Source organism: Ovis aries, chromosome 21 (genome assembly GCF_016772045.2).
Source record: "Ovis aries strain OAR_USU_Benz2616 breed Rambouillet chromosome 21, ARS-UI_Ramb_v3.0, whole genome shotgun sequence".
NCBI classification, from domain to species: domain Eukaryota; kingdom Metazoa; phylum Chordata; class Mammalia; order Artiodactyla; family Bovidae; genus Ovis; species Ovis aries.
In genome coordinates this window covers 29,690,456-29,711,460 of record NC_056074.1, presented here as the reverse complement: position 1 = coordinate 29,711,460, position 21,005 = coordinate 29,690,456, and the positions used below count along the sequence as shown (strand labels likewise).

Below are 21,005 nucleotides of genomic sequence, written 5' to 3'. Positions count from 1 at the left end.
TTAAAAGGGCAAAAATCAGGACTAATTCAATGTATGGATTATGGATTTGAAAGGCTTAATCACATGTACCTCTCAAGGAATTTAACACTTTGTAAGTACCTAACCATTGGGCTGTGCATCTATGGAACCGCAGTTGTAACTGAGGTTCTCATTTGCTTAAGGTGGAACATTTGCGCCTCTTTGGCTTGCTGCTGTGGGCCCTTGTGGGTCCTTGCATCTGTGTGTGCTAAGTTGCTTCAATCATAACCTACTCTTTGTGACCCCATGGACTGTAACTGCCAGGCTCCTCTGTCCATGGGGAATCTCCAAGTAAGAATACTGGAGTGGGTTGCCATGTCCCCTTCAGGGGATCTTCCCAACCCAGGGATTGAACCTGCGTCTTACAATGCAGGAGATCCTGCATTGGCAGGCAGGTTCTTTACAACTAGTGCCACCTAGGAAGCGCATCCTAACATCTCTTCATCTTAACACTCCGCCATGGCTCACCAGTCACAATCCAAATTCACCATCCCAGCCCCCTGGAGTAGATGTATGAAAAATCATAAATAAAAACCATGAAAATCAAATTAATTGCTTTTACATTTTCCCCACATTTGTGTCTGTCCAGTACTTTCCCCTTTTAAGCTGGCTAGCTCTCTGAAAGTTAGCAGAATCGTGATAATACATCCTTTTCACCATAAACCTGCACTGTGAGGATATTGTCTGCATTAAATAATAAAGCAGATTAATAATTAAATCAAAATGAAAAGCCACTTGTTTCCTCTCAACAACCCCAGGGACAGATTTCCTGGGTTGGTGCCAATTTGTCAATGACGATCAGACAATGTGAGATACAGTAGCGTGGGGAAGACGGTATCAAGAAAGCAATATAATGTGAATACAAATAGACTTACATCCAAGTGAAAAAGATGGGACAATGACAGAAGGTGAGAGGACCACTGAGAAAAGACCAGACTCAGAGCGAGACAGTAATAATCGTTGAATCCCACTGGGCGCTTATCATGTACCAGATTGTGTTCTAAATGCTGTGTGCTCTGTTGCTCAGTCTTGTCCAACCCCTTGTGACCCCATGGACTGTAGCCCGCCAGGCTCCTTGTCCATGGGATTCTCCAGGCAAGAAATCTGGAGTGGGTTGCCATGCCCTCCTCCCAGGGATCTTCCTGACCCCGTGATCGAACTCAATTCTCTTACGTCTCCTGCATTGGTAGGCAGGTTCGTGACCAGTTGAGCCTCCTGGAAAGCCCTCTAAATGCTTTATACTCATTTAACCACTTCAGAAAAGATGTGACATTAAGTCCTGCTTCCCCTGTTTATAAATGAAGAAATACAGGCATAGGGGAGAAGGAATAAACTGCCTCAAAGCTAGTGTCATAAATCTGGACATATATCCAGACTGACTGGCCGTAGGATCACTTGTTATGTCTGAGGAAAGCAAGGAAAAGTGAGCTCCCATGTGACGCAATAAAGAGGAACAAGAGGAACATCACAGAAGGATTAGTGACCAGGAGAAGCGGCGAGAATAAGAGAGACAGAAAGCGCTGCAGAGTAAGGAGCTGAGCATGAAGATCACAAAGGATGAAAGGAAAAGACATAGTGATGAGATGAGAGTGGGGGGAGTGGTGAGGAGGGCATCAGAGCACGAGTTGGGAGGAAGAAAAGAAAGAACAGAGAAGATAATCATCAGTCTATTGGAAATAAAACTGTCTTACTTGCTCTTTGCTATGTCATTATACCCATTTCACAGAAAGTAACATGAAGGTCTGAGTCACACAGTTAGTTGCTGGCAGATCAAAAAGAACTGTGTTAACTACAAAATGGGCTTCCCAGGTAGCGCTAGTGATAAAGAAACTGCCTGCCAATGCGGATAGGTGTATGAGACCCGAGTTTGATCCCTGGGTCGGGAAGATCTCCTGGAAGAGGGCACAGCAACCCACTCCAGTATTCTTGCCTGGAGAATCCCATGGACAGAGGAGCCTGGCAGATTATGGTCGATAGGGTCGCAAAGAGTTGGATATGATGGAAGCGACTTAACACGCAGCATGCACAACCACAGAATACCAACGCAAGAAACTGAAGAACATCTGAAAAAGTGGAGACACACGCAGTATTCACGGATGAAAAGACAGCACAGTAAAGATGTCACTCCTCCTCAAACTGACATATAGATTTCATGTCACTCTTAATCAACATCCCACAGATTTTTTGTAGATACAGAGAAAATTATTCTGAAATTTAGACGGGAGGGTGAAAGAACTAGAATACAGAAATCCATTTTGAAACAGAATAAAATGAAAGTAGCTAGTGTACTGAATTTCTCAACTTACTATAAAGGCACAGTGATCCAGATCATGCGGATTATGGAGCCCCTTGGAAAGCTATCCTTGGTCCTGTGGGCCCTCTTGGCCCCTGCATCTGTCTGGTGGTGCTTCCCCTTGTCCCCCCCCCCCCCCCCCCCGGTGCTGTGGCATGTCCACCTCCCCCAGTTAGTCCTGGGAGAGACAGAGCTCTGGCCAGGGCAGGCAAATGAACACTCTTCCATCACCAGTTCCTGTACAAGGTCTGGCCTCGGACAGGAGCTCCATACAGTTTTGCAGCAATCTATGACAGACTTTTTAAGTCCATACAATAAAGGGCACTTTCTGAAGTGACTGAGGCAACCAGACTTGGGGCTGGGGGAGTGGGGGTCTGTGTCCCCTGATGTCTGACAGGGTCATCTTCGATAGCCCAGGTGCACCAGCTGTCATAGCCTTGCTTGTAAGATGTCTTGCACCTGGGCATCCATGGACCTGATACCCCCGCTGGAGGGCAGCTTCCTTGGGCAGAGGTGGCACATCGTCCCTGCTGGTCTTATGACTCTCCTCTCAGCCAGGCTCTGGGTATCAAGCACTCAACAGCCCAACCTAGGGAGGGGAGCAGAGTCTAGGCACAGGACGAGGGGCACAGGTTCAGCCCCGGATGGCACTTCTCCGCTCTTGACTTTCCCTCCCTTCATTGATGAGCAGCAAGAAATAACACAGGATGGTAGCAGTAGGGTCTTTCTGAGTTTACAGCTGGGATCATGAGATGTAAAAGAGGACGCAAGGGCAGGCAGAACATGCAGCCCCAAACAAGCAAGACTCAGGACGTGAGAATGGGAGCCTGAAAGTTTGTCCTTGCCACCATCTCTCTCTGAACCCCCTCCACTTCCCTTTCACTCTCGCCACCAGCCTCCCTGGCCACCGTACGGGTTGACCTTGTTGACCAAGAAGTGCTGTTGCCACCTGCCAGACCGATCAGACATCCCCAACCTCTGCCCCTCAGCCTGCTCTGGTCTGGAGTGATGATGGAACCTGACATGGATGCCCAAGCCAGGATCTCCAGGGTCATGTGTTAAAGGTTTGGCTCTGACATTTAGCTCAGCACAGCCCCTGGCAAGTTTAACTGCCATCCTGGGCTCTGTGGACTAGAATAGCTCACTTATCAGAATGTCAAGGTAGGAGGCACCAGATAAGCTGGGGTGCCCTGGCAGAGGCCAGTACCCAGTCCCTCAGCAGCTAAGGCTCAGCAAGGGGAAGCTGTCCCCTCTGTTGTAAAATTAGTCCAGAGAAAGCCACTCCACAGGTCTCTTAGAGAAATACATTCAGCTTTTTTTCTTTTCCAAATGTCTCCCTGGAATCCTTCACGTTTGAACTCCCATTCTTCTAATCTTTAGGAAAAACAGAACAATTCCTTCATGGCTGACCAGTCTTCTAGACATCTGAGGATGGCCCCCCGGTTCTCAGCGACCCGACTGTTGCTCCGACACGGTGAAAATTTCATCTAAAAATGGCTCCTTCCAACCACCTAATGGTTTCCTGTGCCCCACCCTTCTCTCCATCACCCTCCCATCTGCAGCCTAAATATTCAACCAGGGTTGCTCAGAAAATGCAAACTTCTGCTAACATTCTCCTAAGTGGAAAGCATAACTCTTCCTGCCCGAACAATCATTTTCCAAGGTTTTCAAAAATTAATTATTCCTGGCACATGCTAGGAGATCAAATCAATCGTTGCTGAACTGATTTAAAAACAAACAAACAAATAAAAAACAGACCTGGGTGCAGTTTTCAAGTATGTGAATGCATAAGATGTCGCTGATGGCTTTGACCACCTGAGTCACGAAGAGCCTGGCCATTTAGGGAGCAGACAGGAGGGAGGAAGACAGTGCCCCCACCGCCTGTGTTGCGCTCAGCATCCTCACAGGCCAGCTTGGCACCTCTAATGTCTCCTGGACAGGAAACCCAGGCAGACTCAGGGAGAAAGGCCCAGAGGGTTCCCGCGGTACATCCTGATGGGTAGGAGAATGCCAGTGACAGGACCACACGGATTCTGCTGGACCCACAGAGGAAAGAGCTCTGCCTGGCTCAGGATGTGCCCAAAGACTCAGGGGAGCCCAAGGCGGGGAGTCCCACTGGGATCTGACTCTGTGGTCAGAGAAGGCAGCAGGGGGCTCCCGGGACACTCTGGGACAGTGTAGTGGGGGGGGGGTTCTCTCCCTCCCATTTCATCCTGATCTCCTCCTGCTGCTGCCTGCCGGAGCTCACCCATCTCTGCCTAATGCCGGCGGGCTGCTGTGCAGACAGAAGAGCCTGTATCTGAGCGATGCCCTCTCTGTCCAAGAGCGACAGAGAATCTAGATCACAGTTTGGGGAGGTCGGGAGCCCCGTGCTTTTGCGGAAAGCACAGACCATTTCTCTTTGGGATGCTTCCTCTTCCATCAGTGGCCCTGGTGCTGTTCTAATTGATACTGTTGTAACAATTTATTATCAATCTAGTTATTAACGAAGAGAGCCTGAGAAGTAGTGGACACTTGATAAAGCCCCCGAACATTCCTTCCCAGGTAAGAGAATGCTTGTCTTTCCTCTAGCTTTCGGTTCCAAGCGAAGTTAGTTTCAGATTGTGTGGGTTCAGAATGGTGGAGGGGGGTGGGATGCCATGAGGTCAGGGGAGGCTGGGAGGAACAGTGGGAAAAGCACCGAATGGAGGAAGAAAAACAGAAACTCATCATGTACCTAAAATGCTCCAGGTCACACAGGAAGTGTTCCAGACTCCCTGATATTATTGCCAAGAAGCATCCCCCACCTGCACCCCAGGACTTTCTCTGAGGTCCCTGCCTTGCACCTCCACATTGGAGTGAGGCCATTTCAGGCCTGATCAATAGCTGAAAATCACAGTCAGGCACACCAGGCTTCTCACATCACAGTCCAGCCAAGGGGCTTTCTTTCCAAGGCCCAGTCATTCTCCCACCAGATTCTAGGAAGCCCCAGGGCCTCCGCCAGTCAGCTGATGGGATTTACTCCTGGGTTTTGAGAAAAGTGTGGATGTGGGAAGGTCAAACACCTTTTGGGCTTGGTGCTTGACAGTGGAAACCATCTGGATTTGAAGCCAGAGGACAAGCATAATGAGGTTAACGTCTCTGCTACTTACTAGCGCTCAGAGCACTCCATGCCTCGGCCTCTCCTCTAACACTGGTGAGATGGACACGTCAGAGGACTGGAGTCCAGGAGAATGCACAGGAGTCTGTCAAGTCAGGACTTGGTTCCTAAATATTGGCGTCTTTTCACTGACTCCCTCCCACATGGAGAAGTACTTTGTGAAGCAAAAAAGCCCTAGAGTGCATAGCTTAGTGATGAAATAGTGATACATGTTGGAGTCTCTCACCTGTAAGGTGTGTACCTTCGGTAAGCTATGTGGCCTCGCTAAGCTGCCTTTTCTCACCTGTAGGATGAGGATGTTGGTACCTGCTCTGCTAAAAGGCTCAGAAGAGGGCAGGGAGCTGGGCACAGAGTGACATAAAGCCAACACCCAAGGCCCTGCGGATCTGCTGGCATTTGAAGGGACTCCCAGAACAGGTGCTGGGCTGGCCTTGCCTGACCCGATGCCTGGCACAAGCCCTGGAACTTTGGGGGCCAGAGCTTGTCCAAGGAGCCAGCAGTGCTTAGGCTGCCCCACAGGCTGGAGAGGAGAGCCCTGGTTGGTAGGGGTAGGGGGTGCGCCACAGGTCTTCAGAGAGACAGTCAGGGTTGGGGAGCACGGGAATAATGATGCCACTCTCTAGTCCCTAAACTTGACCTTGAAGCTTTGACCCCTGGCCTTTCTGAACAGTTTGAAAGATGTTTAAAAAGAGACAGGCAGGCACACAGGAAGTGACCAGAGCAGCAGGCGGGTAGAATCAGCAAAGCCCTGTTGCCAACTTGGCCAGAATTGAAAGAAAGCAAGATTAAGCCAAGGATCCAAGGCCGGGGAGCTCACTGCCCTGCCGGGACTCTTCATACCCCCACTTGGAGGCAGAGCTGCCCCCAAGGATGTGGGAGGAGAGATGACCCCTTCCCACTGCCCTGGCCTCTCCCATACCCAGCCGATGGGGGCTCTGGGAACCTGGGTATCCTGCTCTAAAACAGAACAGCCAAGTTCACAGCCTCTGAGGGCTAAGCTCCCAGCCCAGGGTTGCCTGCCTGTTCTGGGGAGCTCAGCTCTCCTGGCTGAACTTTGGACCCATCCAAAGCCCTTCCCAGTCCCTGCAGCTGGCTCTCAGGACCGCCAGGTGAGGGTGAAGCCAGCTGCTCCCAGACAGTGGGCACCCTGGGAGCTTGCGTGCACCCCGCCTTCCAGAACCAGTGAGCTGGGGGAAAATGGAGGAGGAAAGAAGACAACTTACTTGTTGAGATCGGAGCTTCCAAGTCCCACTGATGCTAACTTCGAGGGTGTCCCTCCAAGGCGGTGCAGGGGCGCTCAGGGCCCTGGAGGGGACCCTCCAGCACTAGCCATCTCGGGCTGCCTCGGACTCTGCGGAGAGCCTCTCCCTGCGTGGGTCCTGTGCGCAGAGGCTTCTAAGCCATCCCGTCTCTCGCCAGCCCCCTCCAGTCTCAACCACTAGTCACTCCCTTTCTCCAGCGACAGCGGCGGGAGGCGCTCAGTCTCTCTCCCTCCCTCCCTCCGTCCTTCCCCCCTCCCTCCCCTCCGCCTTCTTCTCTCCCCGGCTCCTCCTCCCCTTCTGTCCCCTGTACAATGAATCTGTGTAACAATGTGTAATAACCTTTGTAAAGGACCGCAGGCGACTCGGTGGAGGGGTAGGGGGGCGCGGCAGGGCGGGGGTTCCCTGCGACGTGTTGGGGACACTATCAGTTCTGAATGAATCGGATGGGGAAGGCGGAGCGAGACCCGGTGGGGGGGCCGGGGGGGGGGGAGCGGCTGGCGGCTCTGCGCTAGGCTCCCAGCCAGCCTCTCTCCCTCCGTGCCCCCTCCCGCCCCCCAGACTCCCGCCAGGTCCCTGCCACCCCCGCTGGTGGTACGGGGGCAGGGTGGGGCGGGATTGTGCTTCTGGTCGTGCAGGTACCAAGGGCCGAGATCCATGCGCGCGCGCAGGTGCGTGTGTGGGAGCGTGTGCACGCGTGAGAGCGCGCGTGTTTAGTGGGTGCGGTGCAGCAGACCGCAAGAAGGAAGAAACTAGGCGAACAGAAATCTCGGTTTAGCTTTGGAGGGGCTGCTCTTTCACTCCGCGCTGCGTTGAGGGGGCTGCTGGCAAAATTTAGTCGCACTTCTTAGATGGGAACCTAGCAGGCGGTAGGCTTTCCTTGGGATGTTGGAGGGGCCAGAGTCCCGGTGCAGCAACCACAGCCCTGAGACCTTGCTCCGGTGGATGGAGAGAGGTCCGGGGGTTCCCGTGACTCACAGGCTGGAGACGGGGCGGGTCTAGAAACAGAAAACAGCCCGCTGCTCCTGGGCTGTCTGCGCATCACTGGCGGTTCTCTCGCCCTCGCTGGAGGCAGGTGGCCTGTGGCCAGGTAGGAGTAGCAGGAAGCCTTCCTTTGGAGCAGTCCAGACGAAGAGCCATCACTTGACAGCCTCCTCCCTTCCCTCCCTTTTAGGTTTTCTCCTCACCTTGGGGAAAGATGAGCCCCTGCCTTCCGTCTGTAACTTCTGTGAGTTGTAAGGAACACCCTGGGAACGTCAGACCCCCTGGAAAGGGAGGGCTGCTGTCTGGGCAGGGGTGGCAGGCTTCTCTCAGGACTGGTCCATGGAGGTGGTAGGGGGGGGCCTCCCTGGCCCATCTCTGCCATTGCCCAGCCTTTGGGGACCCACGCCCCTGCCCTAGACCCTGAGAGTGTCTCTCCACCTTGGGGACAGGTGCACCTGATCAGGTGCATGAGACCAGCATCTACCAGGGCAGGGACTGTACTCTGCTGTGCCCCCAGCACCTCACACAGCTCTTCCATGAATATTTATCAAGTGAATACTGGCAAAAACAAGAAACCTGGTTTATTAATTACAAGGAGGTGACCAATGCTTGGGGCTGGATGCACCAAACCTGTCCCCTCCTGTAAGCGCAGCGACAGGGCAGCGGCTGGGCAGTTTAGTCTCACCATGGCAACCTGATGGGCGCTCCTCTTGCCCTGGATCAGCGTGCACACAGCCCACCGCCCAGGCACCCTCCCCAGCAACAGAGCTCAGAGCAGCCAGGTAGGTTTCCTGGACCTCCCTCTCCTCTCCCCGCACAGGGTCGTTATTGAGTGAGGCTGCTGTGGTTCTGACTAACCAGGAAATCTCATCCCTTGGTGGATGTAGCCTGTCTTCCTGCTCATCCATCACAGGTTGATCTTATGGTTTATCGCTCTGAGATGAAAATTCTTCAGTCCTTCATTTTCTAGTTCTCCAAGAGGTCTTGATGGTGCAGTTCTGTGGACCACATGACACACACTTTAAGCATGTCCTGAGCCCAGATGTTCTGTCCTGGGTTCAGCATAAAGACCGTGGAATTTCTTCTGTCCTGATGGGGGAAGCCTGGCTTATTGTGGAGCAGAATGTAGGGTAATACCATTTTATTTTGTAAATGTTCTCACAGTGATAGACCTTGGGCCAGGAGGCAGAGAACCTGGGTCCAGTTCTCAGCCTAGACCTGAAAAAAGAGAAATAGGATTCTATTCCTGACTGCTTGTTACGGATTGAGGTGAACCTTGACTTTTTCATGCTCAAATCCTTCAAAGAGCACAGGTGACATTTGAGCATCGGGGACACAATTGAAGAACCGCTCAGGGGGCTTGGAAGGTATAAGTTCATCCTTCATTGTCTGAAATTGATGAGGCCAGTGTTCAAAAGCAATGGAAAATTCTCGTGCGTCGTCATGGTAATTAGTGCACAGAACCACTGCCTCTGTGCACCCTTCCTTGCTTCTTACCTTCCTCCGTCGAGCAATAGATGAATTCACAATTAAAGTTTTCTCTCCAGAGTATGACACACAGGAAATTATTTTTTCTCCTATTTATAGAAATTCCATTTGCATTTATGAGGCTGGTAATGTCTCATAAATATTTCCAGCCAGATAAAATATTAATTAAAAGAGTTTGTTGAGTTATACTCTGAAGTCCTAACTAAGACTCTTCTAAGACAAATATTTTAAGTATTTTTCTCTCATGTCAGGAGAATTCTTCGTACATTAGTTGTGCATCCAGCCCATCCATAAATAGCAGATATGTATCAGTCAATGATATGTCTCTTTCTCATGGTTTCTTTATGCTAAAACCACCACTCCCCATATATACCTTATGTGTGCGTGTGTGTGTGTGTGTGTGTGTATACTTAGTCACTTCAGTCATGTCCAACTCTTTGTGACCCTATGGAGCCCACCAGGCTCCTCTGTTCATTTTCTTTCTCCAGGCAAGAATAGTGGAGTGGGTTGCCATGCCCTCCTCTAGCAGATCTTCCCAACCCAGGGATCAAACCCAGGTCTCCCTCATTTCAGGCAGATTCTTTATCAACTGAGCCACCAGGGAAGCCAAGCAAGGAATACTGGAGTGGGTAGGCTATCCCTTCTCCAGGGGATCTTCCGAACCTAGGAATCGAACTGGGGTCTCCTGCATTGCAAATGGATTCTTTACCAGCTTAGCTGCCAGGGAAGCCATATATATACACAATGCTAATATATATATATATTTTTCAATAAATGAATATTGACTGTATGTAAGTTAAGGTCCATTACATTTGGGACACTTTGATAAGCACTAAAAAATATAATGATGAGCTTTGATCTAAAATACCTAACAATCTATTTGGGAGGGTCAGCCTATGTGCAGGCAAATTAACAACTTGGGATTTTAATTCCCAGGTGCTAATTGATGGAATGGTGTGTAGAATTGATCATAACACTAACAGAGCCTGGGGGTGGAAGGCTCTCTGACTGCAGCCAGAAGTGGAGCACGAAGAAGACTGGAACTGGAATATGAGGAGGGGGCTTGAATGAAAAGCCCCTCCTCCGGAGGTAAGTGCTCAGGGACCCGCGGTGAGGGAGCGATTGCTGCTGGGATGAAGGGCAGGTGAAGTGTGAGAAGTGATGACAGGTGGCTGTAATTGACTGAGTGACTACTATGTGCTAAGCTCTTCTTCACAGAAGACAGTGCTTTTAAGCTTCTTAATAACCTCCTGAGGGAGGTAGTGTTATCATCATTCTCAGACGAGAAAAGGAGGCTCTAACAAGAGAAGTATCCTCTCATTGGCACAGAATTTTGTTTTAAAGCAATATATTTTTTAAAGCCTTTATTGGGTTTGTTACAATATTGCTTTTGTTTTATGTTCTGGTTTTTTGGCCCTGAGGCATGTGGGATATTATCTACCCCACCAGGAACTGAACCTGCACCCCATGCATTGGAAGGCAAAGTCTTAACCACTGGACCACCAGGGAAGTCCCTCTTTGGTATAGTTTTTAACAGTGAATTTCAGAAACAAGTTTTGTCAGATTACGCAGTCATATTCCTAACTGCTAGGTGCTGAATTGTGTGTCTCTGCCCCAAATTCAGATAATGAAACCTTAAGCCCCAGTCCTGCAGACTGTGACTGTCTTTAATTATTTATTTATTTTTAAATTTTATTTTTACTTTATTTTACTTCACAATACTGTATTGGTTTTGCCATACATTGACATGAATCCACCACGGGTGTATACGAACTCCCAATCCTGAATCCCCCTCCTACCTCCCACCCCATATCATCTCTTTGGATCATCCCCATGCACCGGCCCCAAGCATCCTGTATCCTGTATCGAACATAGACTGGCACTTCGTTTCTTACATGGTAGTATACACGTTTCAATGCCATTCTCCCAAATCATCCCACCCTCTCCCTCAGAGTCCAAAAGTCCGTTCTATACATCTGTGTCTCTTTTGCTGTGTGACTGTCTTTAGAGACAGGACGTTTGAAGAGGTGATTAAGTTAAAATGCATCTGTTGTAATAGGCCCTAATCCAATGGGGCCTGGATCTTTATAAAGAGAGGAAATTGACACACGGGGAGACACACAAGCATAGTCAAGGCTGTATGAAGACTCAGGGAGAAGACAGCTGTCTGCAAGCCAGGGGGAGAGGCCTCAGGAGAAACTGAACCTGCCCACACCTTGATCCTAGATTTCCAGCCTTCAGAACTGTGGGAAATTTCTTTTGTTGAAGCCCCCAGATCTGGGGCATTTTGTTAGAGGGACCCTAGCAAACTAATGCAGTAACATGATGGATGGAACGCTGCTTCTCACAAGGATGTTGCCTGCCAAGCTATGGAATTTGAACTTTACTCCACAGATGGGAAGTATCTGTTGAAGATTTCTGAGTCACAGAGAATTATGAAAGCCATTTCTGTGAAGATTTTCCTGGAGGTGGTTTGCACATTATTCACTCATTCACTCATTTCAGTGAGCACCTGTTTGGTGACCCCCACCATGGCAGAGACCGCATTTGCCGGGGTCACCTCTGAGCACCACTGGTTCCCAAGCTTGCACAGCTTCCCAGGTTGCACGGTCTAGGATAAGGGGCTGGAAGCACATTTGTAGGCTCCGCCAAGATGCTGCCCTATGGTGACAAGGGCAAGGGGTGATCGGACCTGAGGATGCACGGTGTGGTCACAGTCCAGCCGCATCAGCACCACTCCCAGGACCCATGTAAGAAACACAGAATCTAGGCTCCACACAGACTAGGCTCCACTCTAGTCTTGCTCTAAGAGAAGTTTCACTTTAATAAGATCCCCCGAGTGACTCCAATATTTTTGCCTAGAGAATCCCATGGACAGAGGAGCCTGGCAGACTACAGTTCATGGGGTCGCAAAGAGTTGGACACGACTAAAGTGACTTAGCATGTGCCCATACACAGACACACACACACACACACCCCCAAGTAACTCTCATGAACACTAGGGTTTGAGAGAGAGAGAGAGAGAGCTTTAGGTAGAAGGTGCAGCCGAGAAAGATTCAGCAGACGTCAGTGCCTACCAGGGGACCAGGGAGCAGAGCTGGGCTTGGAGCTGAGCCGGGCTAAGCTTCCTAGACTCTCTGGGGACCCTGAGACCTGCCTCTTCCTGAGTACACAGTACCCCTTCTACTCCTCTCCCTAAGGCTCTGATCACTGTCTGCTGGGGCTTCCGTTTCCTCGCTTTCCTCTCCACATGCAATCTACAAGTTCCTTGTAGAGGTGGGGCGACTTTGCTTTTTCAAATCCTAGAAATTCCCAGTGCCCAGCATCCTCTCATTAAACGCTGACTGAATGCAGGCCTGTCTGCTGATGTGAATACTAAAGGCAGGAGGAGCCGGGCGCTTGGAAAGCATAGATGCAGAGCATGATTTCAGACCAAAGGCTGGGTGAGTTGCCCACTTGAAATTGTTGAGAAGAGGAGGGAGTGGGTGCCTGGGGTTGAGGGAGCTGGGGACAGAGGCGTGGATTTGGTATGCCATCTATGGAGAGGAGCAGGGACTCTGAGGCCAGTTTAGACACTTGGAGGAGGGCAGAGAGGGAAAAAAGAAGTCAGACCTGGGACCGTGCTCATGCCTGGGGATGGGGGAGGATGACCGGGTAGGGTTAATTTTAAATTCCCACTGGATCCGCTTCTGTGACTTTAACCCTTTTTCGTTATTATAATGCCCTGCCTCAGGGAGATAACCTGAGCCATCCACCTGTGAAGGACTGTAAGGAAGGGAAACCAATACATTCCCCTGCCATTCTAGGGGACAGCTGCAAGGATCAAATAGTCTTTTTGCTTTGTTTCTTCACCTCCCCCCATCTCTGAGCCATAAAAGAACCTGGCAACCAGGCCCTGATACGATGGTTATTTTGAGATGCTAGCCTGCCATCTTCTTAGTTAGGTGATTCCTAAGTAAAGTCCCTCCCTGATCCTAACACTTTGTCTCAGATTCATTGACTTATCTTGTGGCGAGCCGAGAGATCTTGGACTCAGTAACAGGAGGAGGAGGCAGAGGTGGGTCCAGAACTGGACGGAGAGTTGTGTTCAGAATGACAGTTGTGGCAGCCACACCGCGAAAGGATGAGGGTGTCAAGAAATCAGAGCGGACGCTGTATCATTCCATTGTTAATAAAGTATTTATTTAATGGTACTCATCTCATGAAAAGTGCTTGTGCTCAACACTGCAGGGGATAAGAAACGTGTGCCCACAGCTCCCTGCTTATGCAGAGCCAGAGAAATCAAGGACAGTGGAGCCGAGGGGAAAAGCCACTGCTCTGCCTACCAGACACACTCGCGACTCTGCAGGTCCCGCTGTGTGCCTCCTGCTCCTGCCTGATCACCAGGCCTGTGGCCCTGCTTCTCCGGGTAAGCATCCACCTGTTGGGTGAGAATCCCAGGACACCTTTCATGGACTCTCATGGAATTCCAGTTGTAACAGAACTGTAGCTTCAGCTTTTCCAACATCAGCTTCCCGTTCCTGAATTTCCTACTCCTGAATCCGGGCCCAGGTGCCCCAGGTCAACATTTACCACAATTGGCTACACAGTCGATTTTATTGAACCAGCACCTGTGTGTACCTAGGAGCTAGGGCACTCAACCGCCAGAGGAGTCTGGGTTTTGTCCCCAGCATCCAGCTTTCAATTAATGCAACACTAGGAGTGAATGATTTTTTTTTCTCCTGCTCCACAAAGAGGGATACTATTTGAAGATAAAAGAGAACAAACAACTTTACTTCTTTCGTGAGTTTATTGATAAAATCTCACTTTATTCTGGGAATAAATCTCACTTTATTCTGGGAAAACCCAGTAGAATTACTGACCAGCAAGCCCTAGACGGGCACTGGCAAATTCCACAAGGGGCCAATAGTACCATCTAGTGGTTGAAAAAGATTTCTCAGTAGCTAGAATACGTTATTGCCTCATTGATCTCAACCTTCGGTTTTGGTTTTATTAAAGTTGCAGATGCCTTTATTCAAAGCATCACATTGTTCTAACTAGTTTGATATGAACAAGTCAGACCTCCTCCTCCCTCTTCTCCCAGAAGCTACCATCTTTCCTCTTGTTTGGCTATCTTTTCCCCGTGTCTAAGTGCTGCCTGTGTGCTCCCTTGCTAAGTCATGTCTGACTCTTTGGGACCCCATGGACTGTAGCCCATCAGGCTTTTCTGTCCATGGGGTTTTCCAGGCAAGAATACTGGAGTGGGCTGCCATTTCCTTTTCCAGGGGATCTTCCCAATCCAGGGATGGAACCCAAATCTCCTGTTTGGCAGGCAGATTCTTTACCACTGAGCCACCTGGAAAACCTAAGTGCTACGTCTGTAGTAATCCTTAGATGCTTCGCCCTTAGAGACTACCACTGGAGAGGGAACTTTTTAATAGCTTTCTCCTCCCCCATCCCTACCACCTGTGCACACTCTTTCCCTCTTCCATGCTCCCAATAGGTATTTTTTTGATAAATACTCAGGTTCAATGTTATCATGACTATAAAATTCTACTCGTAGCTGATCCATGCAGTAAATCAGATTACTTTTTATTTCCTGCACAACCTTTTGTTGGCATCACTAATTTTCTTGGTTTTCTTTGCTTTCATCATCAATCTCAAGAAAACTTCTTCACCTACAGCTTCAGTCTCTTCTCAAAATGTCCAGTTATACGAAATGAAGTGAAAGTCAGTCATGTCTGACTCTTTGGGACCTGGGGGACTGTAGCCCGCCAGGGTCCTCTGTCCATGGAATTTTCCAGGCAAGAATACTGGAGTGGGTTGCCATTTCCTCTTCCAGGAGATCTTCTCAACCCAGAGATCGAACCCAAGTCTCCTGCATTGCAGGCAGATTTTTTGCCATCTGAGCCACTTTGTCTCTTGGAGAGATCTCACCGGAAGCTGTCCACTCCCTTTGGTCCGGATGGGTTACTCTCTGCTGGTGCACAGTTGGCCCCTGGCATCTCTTTTCCCTCAATCCTCCACCCTCCCACTGCCCCCACCCCCGATTGCATCCCCTGTTTCCTGTGTCTCCTGCGTTTTTCTTTCTTGGTTCACACTTCCACTTCGGAGGGACATATTCTGCAGCTGTTTCTTGGGAAAGAGAGCATTCGAAGTAAATTTTTTGAGACTTTGCTTATGTGAAAATAACTCTGTTCTACTTGATCGACAGCTTGGCTACATATAGGACTCTAGATTGGAGACCGTTTTCCTTCAGAACATTACACGGATGTCTCGGTTTTCTTTCACCTTTCCATCGTCCTGTTGAGATGTCCACAGCAGGTTTCACGCCTGGACACTTCACCTGTCCTCTAAACAAGCGGGACCCTCCCTTTGTCCGTGGTGTTCTGAAATTTCAGAGAAATGGGGCCTGGTTGGTGTAGAAATATTTATACCTGTTGTGCTAGACATGAAGCAGCTCTTTTCTTTTTTAAGTTTTTGGCTGTTCTTCCTGGCATGTGGGATCTTAGTTTGCTCAGAACAGATCAAACCAGCGGCCCCTGCATTGAAAGTATAGTCTTAACCCCTGGGTCACCAGGGACGTCCCAGCGAGGCAGTTCTTTTCATCATCGCCTTGCACTCTGGGAAATTTTCTTGCCACATTTCTTTGATGGTTTCCGTCTTCCTAGTCCATTCCCTCCCTCTGGAATTCCTCTCACTTAGAATTTGGAGCTCAGAAAGCCCTCATTTCCTTATCTTTTCTCTCCCAATTTCATCTTTTTGTGTTTTTGTCTATGCTCCTGTAGATTTTCTCAACATTTTCTTTCACACTTTCTTCTGAGATTTTTGGTTTTGCTTTCCTATTTTTAATTTCCAAGAACCCCCACCTCTCACTCTAAGTCTCGCTATTTGGCAGTGTCCTTTCATCTGCGGTTTCTTCTCCCTGTACAGCCTCCGTTTCCTCCAAGATGCTTCGTCATGGCTATTTGTTTTATCTTCATGTCTGTTTGTTTTCACTCTTCAGACACCTGGTAGCCTGGGCCCCGAGGATGGGGCCTGACAGCTCTCAGGCTCTCTGGAGGATGCTCTGTCTGGACTATTTCAGTGCAGGATGCCCTGTTAGTACTTTTTCCTTTTGGAGATATTCAGGTTCCTCAGGATCAACTCTCTCAGTCTCCGGCTTGGAAGGTCAAGTCCTGAGTGCTGGCCTCTGGAATCAAGTTGGAGACTAGATCTGGGGGCTTTGATATCTGGGTATGTTTACTTAGCTTTGCTTTTCTCAGAGTATGAAAGCCCATCCTGATTGGTGTCACATCAATCCTGCTCCACCCAGAGGCTCTTTGCTTTACCCTAGAGAATAAGCCTCCAGTCTTGTGCCAGGGAAGCTGGGAGAGACTTCTTGACCAGGGCCAAGTCAGGGAAAGGATCCTTCTTAAGCAGACTCAATCAATCCTCCTCCTTCTAGCTGCCTGTTCATCTTCCTCCTCCACTGGCGGACTGTGCTACGCTCTTTTGAATTCTGATGTTATAATTGTGCTGGTCCTGATTTCTTCCTGTCCAAGCATAGAATGAGTCAGTTTTCTGTTTTCAAAAATATTGCTGCTATTGTCTCCTGTCTGGTTCTTTTTACTTTTGAGGGCTAACAACTGTTGAAGAACTGTTATTGGATTAGGATTTCAGATGCGAGTACAAGCAGAAGCATTTCTTTAAAGCACTCTCTTTATACTCAAGTCATTCATTCATTTTTAATCATCCATCCTGCAGACATTGGTTTACCCCTTGCTCTGCAGCAGATACTGTGCCAGGTTCTGAATGTGCAGTGATGAGTAAGATCATAGCCCCTGCCCAGAGCGATGTCTCCCCTTGTGGTAGCAGATAAATAAATAGTGATGCAGGTTTATAGAGAAAGGGTACACAGCTAATGGTGATGCTCGGGTGTCTCCATGGGTGTAAAGTCGGCTGTCATCCAAGAGACCCCAGAAAGTGACATCACTTAATAAGTGGTCCCCAACCTTTTTGGCAGCAGAGACTGGTTTTATGGAAGATAATTTTTCCACGGACTGGAGAAGGAGGATGATTTGGGGATGATTTAAGTGGGTTACATTGATTATGCACTTCATTTCTATTCACATTGCACCAGCTCCACCTCAGATAATCAGGCATTCAGTCCCGGAGGCTGGAGATCCTGACTTAGAGCATTTGCCAAGACCCCCGTGGCAAGTTCAGTCCCCTGATTTTTGAGCACAACCATCTCCCAAGAACACCGGTTCAGGTCTGACTCCTAATGTCTAGACCAGAACACTTAACTCGTTAATTTGCTGTGAGCACTCTGTGCTGGGAACTAGAACTCACATGAAGTCAACACATCTCTCCCTACACTCGGGGAGCCGGAAGGGAGGCCAGCTCGTGATGGGAACCTTGCTAGGTGAGCCTGGAATCCAGTAAAGGGCATGAATTGTAGATCAACTAGGTGATTATTGGTCTTGGCTGTTGAACAAGAAGCAGGTCATGGTCAATGGACTGGAATGTGGGAGTCTATTGAATGAGCTTGCCCTTCCCTAGAAGGGGCATGCTTGACAGTGCACCTGGGGATGTTCTTTCATTCACATCCATCGACTCGCTCTTTGCATGAAGATTTTTCTCGAGGAGTTCAAACTCTCCCTGTACTCCCCCTCTCTCTGGCCACAGCTGCTCAAACCCTCCCCAGACACCCTGGCCACATAAGATTGTACTGAGCCAGGGGACCTCGTCCTTTGCTAGATGACAGGCTCTGAATGAGATGTCCTGAACCTCTCTGATGATGGTCACACCTTCTGTGGGACTGAAGAATCATGTCAGCTGGCTGTTGAGCAGTCACAGAAAAAAACTGCTCTGCCTCCTTTTCTAGTGACCTCAGAAAACACCCACTGGGCACTTGTTCCCAGCAAATTCACCTCCCCTTATCCACAGAGAACCTGGCTGTCATTTCACTCCAGTGTCTTTTTGTAAAAGAAGAAATCAAGCGCCGAAGCTGTTGGAGAGTGGTGGGTGGGACCTTTCTCCTCCACTGAGGATTTGTAAGTGAGGACTGGAGAGCACCTGGGGAGGGCACTCATGGCTTCTGGTGAGAGAGCCAGGGAAGAGGGGCAAGATCACGATGGGGTTGAGGAGGGGAGGCTTGCATAGGTAGGAGTGGTGATGAGAATAAACCACATCACCTCTATTCAGGGCAGCTGCCATATCGAGGACATAATTCTTAACTGGACACAGAGACAGGAGGCCAAGAACATCACTCCCCTTCTTCTGTAGCTGCTTGCCCTTGTTTAAATGATCACACAAGGCCATGTTCACAAAAGTGCTTTGCAAATGATCAAATTGAAAACAGGACCTACTGTTGTTTTACAGGTAATGTGGAGATGCTTTTAAAGAGCAGAATTCATTGGGATTCTCTCTCTCTCTTTTTTTTTCATTTATTAAGAAAGGGCAGAAATGGTATGGACCTAACAGAAGCAGAAGATATTAAGAAGAGGTGGCAAGAATACACAGAAAAACTATACAAAAAGATCTTCCTGACCCAGATAATCATGATGGTGTGATCACTCACCTAGAGCCAGACATCCTGGAATGTGAAGTCAACTGGGCCTTAGGAAGCATCACTAGGAACAAAGCTAGTGGAGGTGATGGAATTGCATTTGAGCTGTTTCAAATCCTAAAAGATGATGCTGTGAAAGTGCTGCACTCAGTATGCCAGCAAATTTGGAAAACTCCGCAGTGGCTGCAGGACTGGAAAAGGTCAGTTTTCATTCCAATCCCAAAGAAAGGCAATGCCAAAGAATGTTCAAACTACCGCACAATTGCACTCATCTCACACACTAGTAAAGTAATGCTCAAAATTCTCCAAGCCAGGCCTCAATAGTACGTGAACTGTGATGTTCAAGCTGGTTTTAGAAAAGGCAGAGGAACCAGAGATCAAATTGCCAACATCTGTTGGATCATCAAAAAAGCAAGAGTTCCAGAAACACAACTACTTCTGCTTTATTGACTATGCCAAAGCCTTTGACTGTGTGGATCACAACAAACTATGGAAAATTCTTAGAGAAATAGGAACACCAGACCACCTGACCTGCCTCCTGAGAAATCTGTAAGCAGATCAAGAAGCAACAGTTAGAACTGGACATGGAACAACAGACTGGTTCAAAATCGGGAAAGGAGTACTTCAAGGCTGTATATTGTCATCCTGCTTATTTAACTTCTATGTAGAGTACATCATGAGAAACGCTGGGCTAGAAGAAGCTCAAGTTGGAATCAAGATTGCCGGGAGAAATATCAATAACCTCAGACATGCAGATGACACCACCCTGATGGCAGAAAGTGAAGAGGAACTAAAAAGCCTCTTGATGAAAGTGAAAGAGGAGAGTGAAAAAGTTGGCTTAAAACTCAACATTCAGGAAACGAAGATCATGGCATCTGGTCCCATCACTTCATGGCAAATAGATGGGGAAACAATGGAAACAGTGACAGACTTTATTTTGGGGGGCTCCAAAATCACTGCAGATGGTGACTGCAGCCATGAAATTAAAAGACACTTGCTCCTTGAAAGAAAATTATGACCAACCTAGACAGCTTACTGAAAAGCAGAGACATTACTTTGCCAACAAAGTTTCGTCTAGTCAAAGCTATGGTTTTTCCAGTAGTCATGTATGGATGTGAAAGTTGGACCATAAAGAAAGCTGAGTGCCAAAGAATTGATGCTTTTGAACTGTGGTGTTTTGAACTCTTGAGAGTCTCTTGGGCTGCAAGGAGATCTAACCAGTCAATACTAAAGGAAATCAGTCCTGAATATTCATTGGAAGAACTGATGCTGAAGCTGAAATTCCAATACTTTAGCCACCTGATGCAAAGAACTGACTCATTGGAAAAGACCCTGATGCTGGGAAAGCTTGAAGGTGGGAGAAGGAGGGGACGACAGAGGATGAGATGGTTGGATGACATCACCAAATCGATGGATATGAGTTTGAGTAAGCTCCAAGAGTTGGTGATGGAAAGGGAAGCCTGGTGTACTGCGGTCCATGGGTTCGCAAAGCATTGGACACAACTGAGTGACTGAACTGAACTGAACTAACCATGCATCAGCATTCATGTTACACAATTGTTCCCAAGCCTAGGTTAGGCCCTATCTGTGCTCTCTGTTCACTGATGAGTACCCCAGCCACCCAGCACCTCCATTCCCACAGCCCCTGAAGCCCCCCAACCCCAGACCACCAGGGACAACTGTCTATTCGCACCTCACAGTGTAGGGAGCATGGTGTGACCTCTGCTGTGCATTCATTGGTACAGGACTTAGAACTAAACCAGGATTCCTAGTTTCTGCTTCTGTTTGATTTTAGTATTACGCATAATGATGAAATGGTAAGTGGTGTTTATTACAGTACTTAACATTAACAAGGCACTTCCACTTGTAAGGTGAGTGCAATTTGTCTCTTTTTCAGATGAGGAAGCTGAGACTCCACAAGGTTATGTAACCGTCCCATTGTGACAGCCAACCTCAAACTCAGATTTTCTGATTCCAAGTTCAGTGTTTTTCCTACCACCTGAGCTCTCTGAGGCTGCACCCTGAATTTGAGGCTCTTATTCTAAGGCCTGTTTCGTCCTCCTGAATACAGTCCTCATGACCTGGCACCCAAAGTTGCTGTGGGGCTGAGAGACAGCAGGGACCCAGGCTGGAAGGCCAGTGCCACCTGCTTTTTGGAATCCATATTTTTGAAGACTTCTCTGGCTGTCCAGTGGTTAGGACTCTGTGCTTTCACAGCCAAGGGCCTGGGTTCAACCCCTGATGCGTGCATACCAAGTTTCTCAGTCATGTCTGACTCTTTGTGACCCCATG

General features: G+C 48.7%; 1 protein-coding gene and 1 long non-coding RNA gene across 3 annotated transcripts in view; one reads left to right on the top strand and one right to left on the bottom strand.

The window, feature by feature from the left end:
* KCNJ5 (potassium inwardly rectifying channel subfamily J member 5) overlaps window positions 1–6,913 on the bottom strand; it is a 28,551-nt gene extending 21,638 nt beyond the window's left edge. The window contains exon 1 of one of the 2 annotated variants that reach the window (XM_027959719.3): window positions 6,674–6,913. The gene's annotated coding sequence lies outside the window, so the exon portion shown is untranslated. Of the gene's footprint in view, window positions 1–4,069; window positions 4,177–6,673 lie in introns of those variants that run through there. The other variant, XM_042237762.2, reaches the window with a different exon arrangement.
* A 1,457-nt stretch (window positions 6,914–8,370) lies between these two features.
* Window positions 8,371–20,528, top strand: LOC121817482 (uncharacterized). The gene is made up of 4 exons (XR_006057415.2): window positions 8,371–8,475; window positions 10,118–10,270; window positions 13,412–13,589; window positions 18,600–20,528. It is a non-coding gene; the product is annotated as an uncharacterized LOC121817482 (long non-coding RNA).
* The last annotated feature ends 477 nt before the right edge of the window (window positions 20,529–21,005 follow it).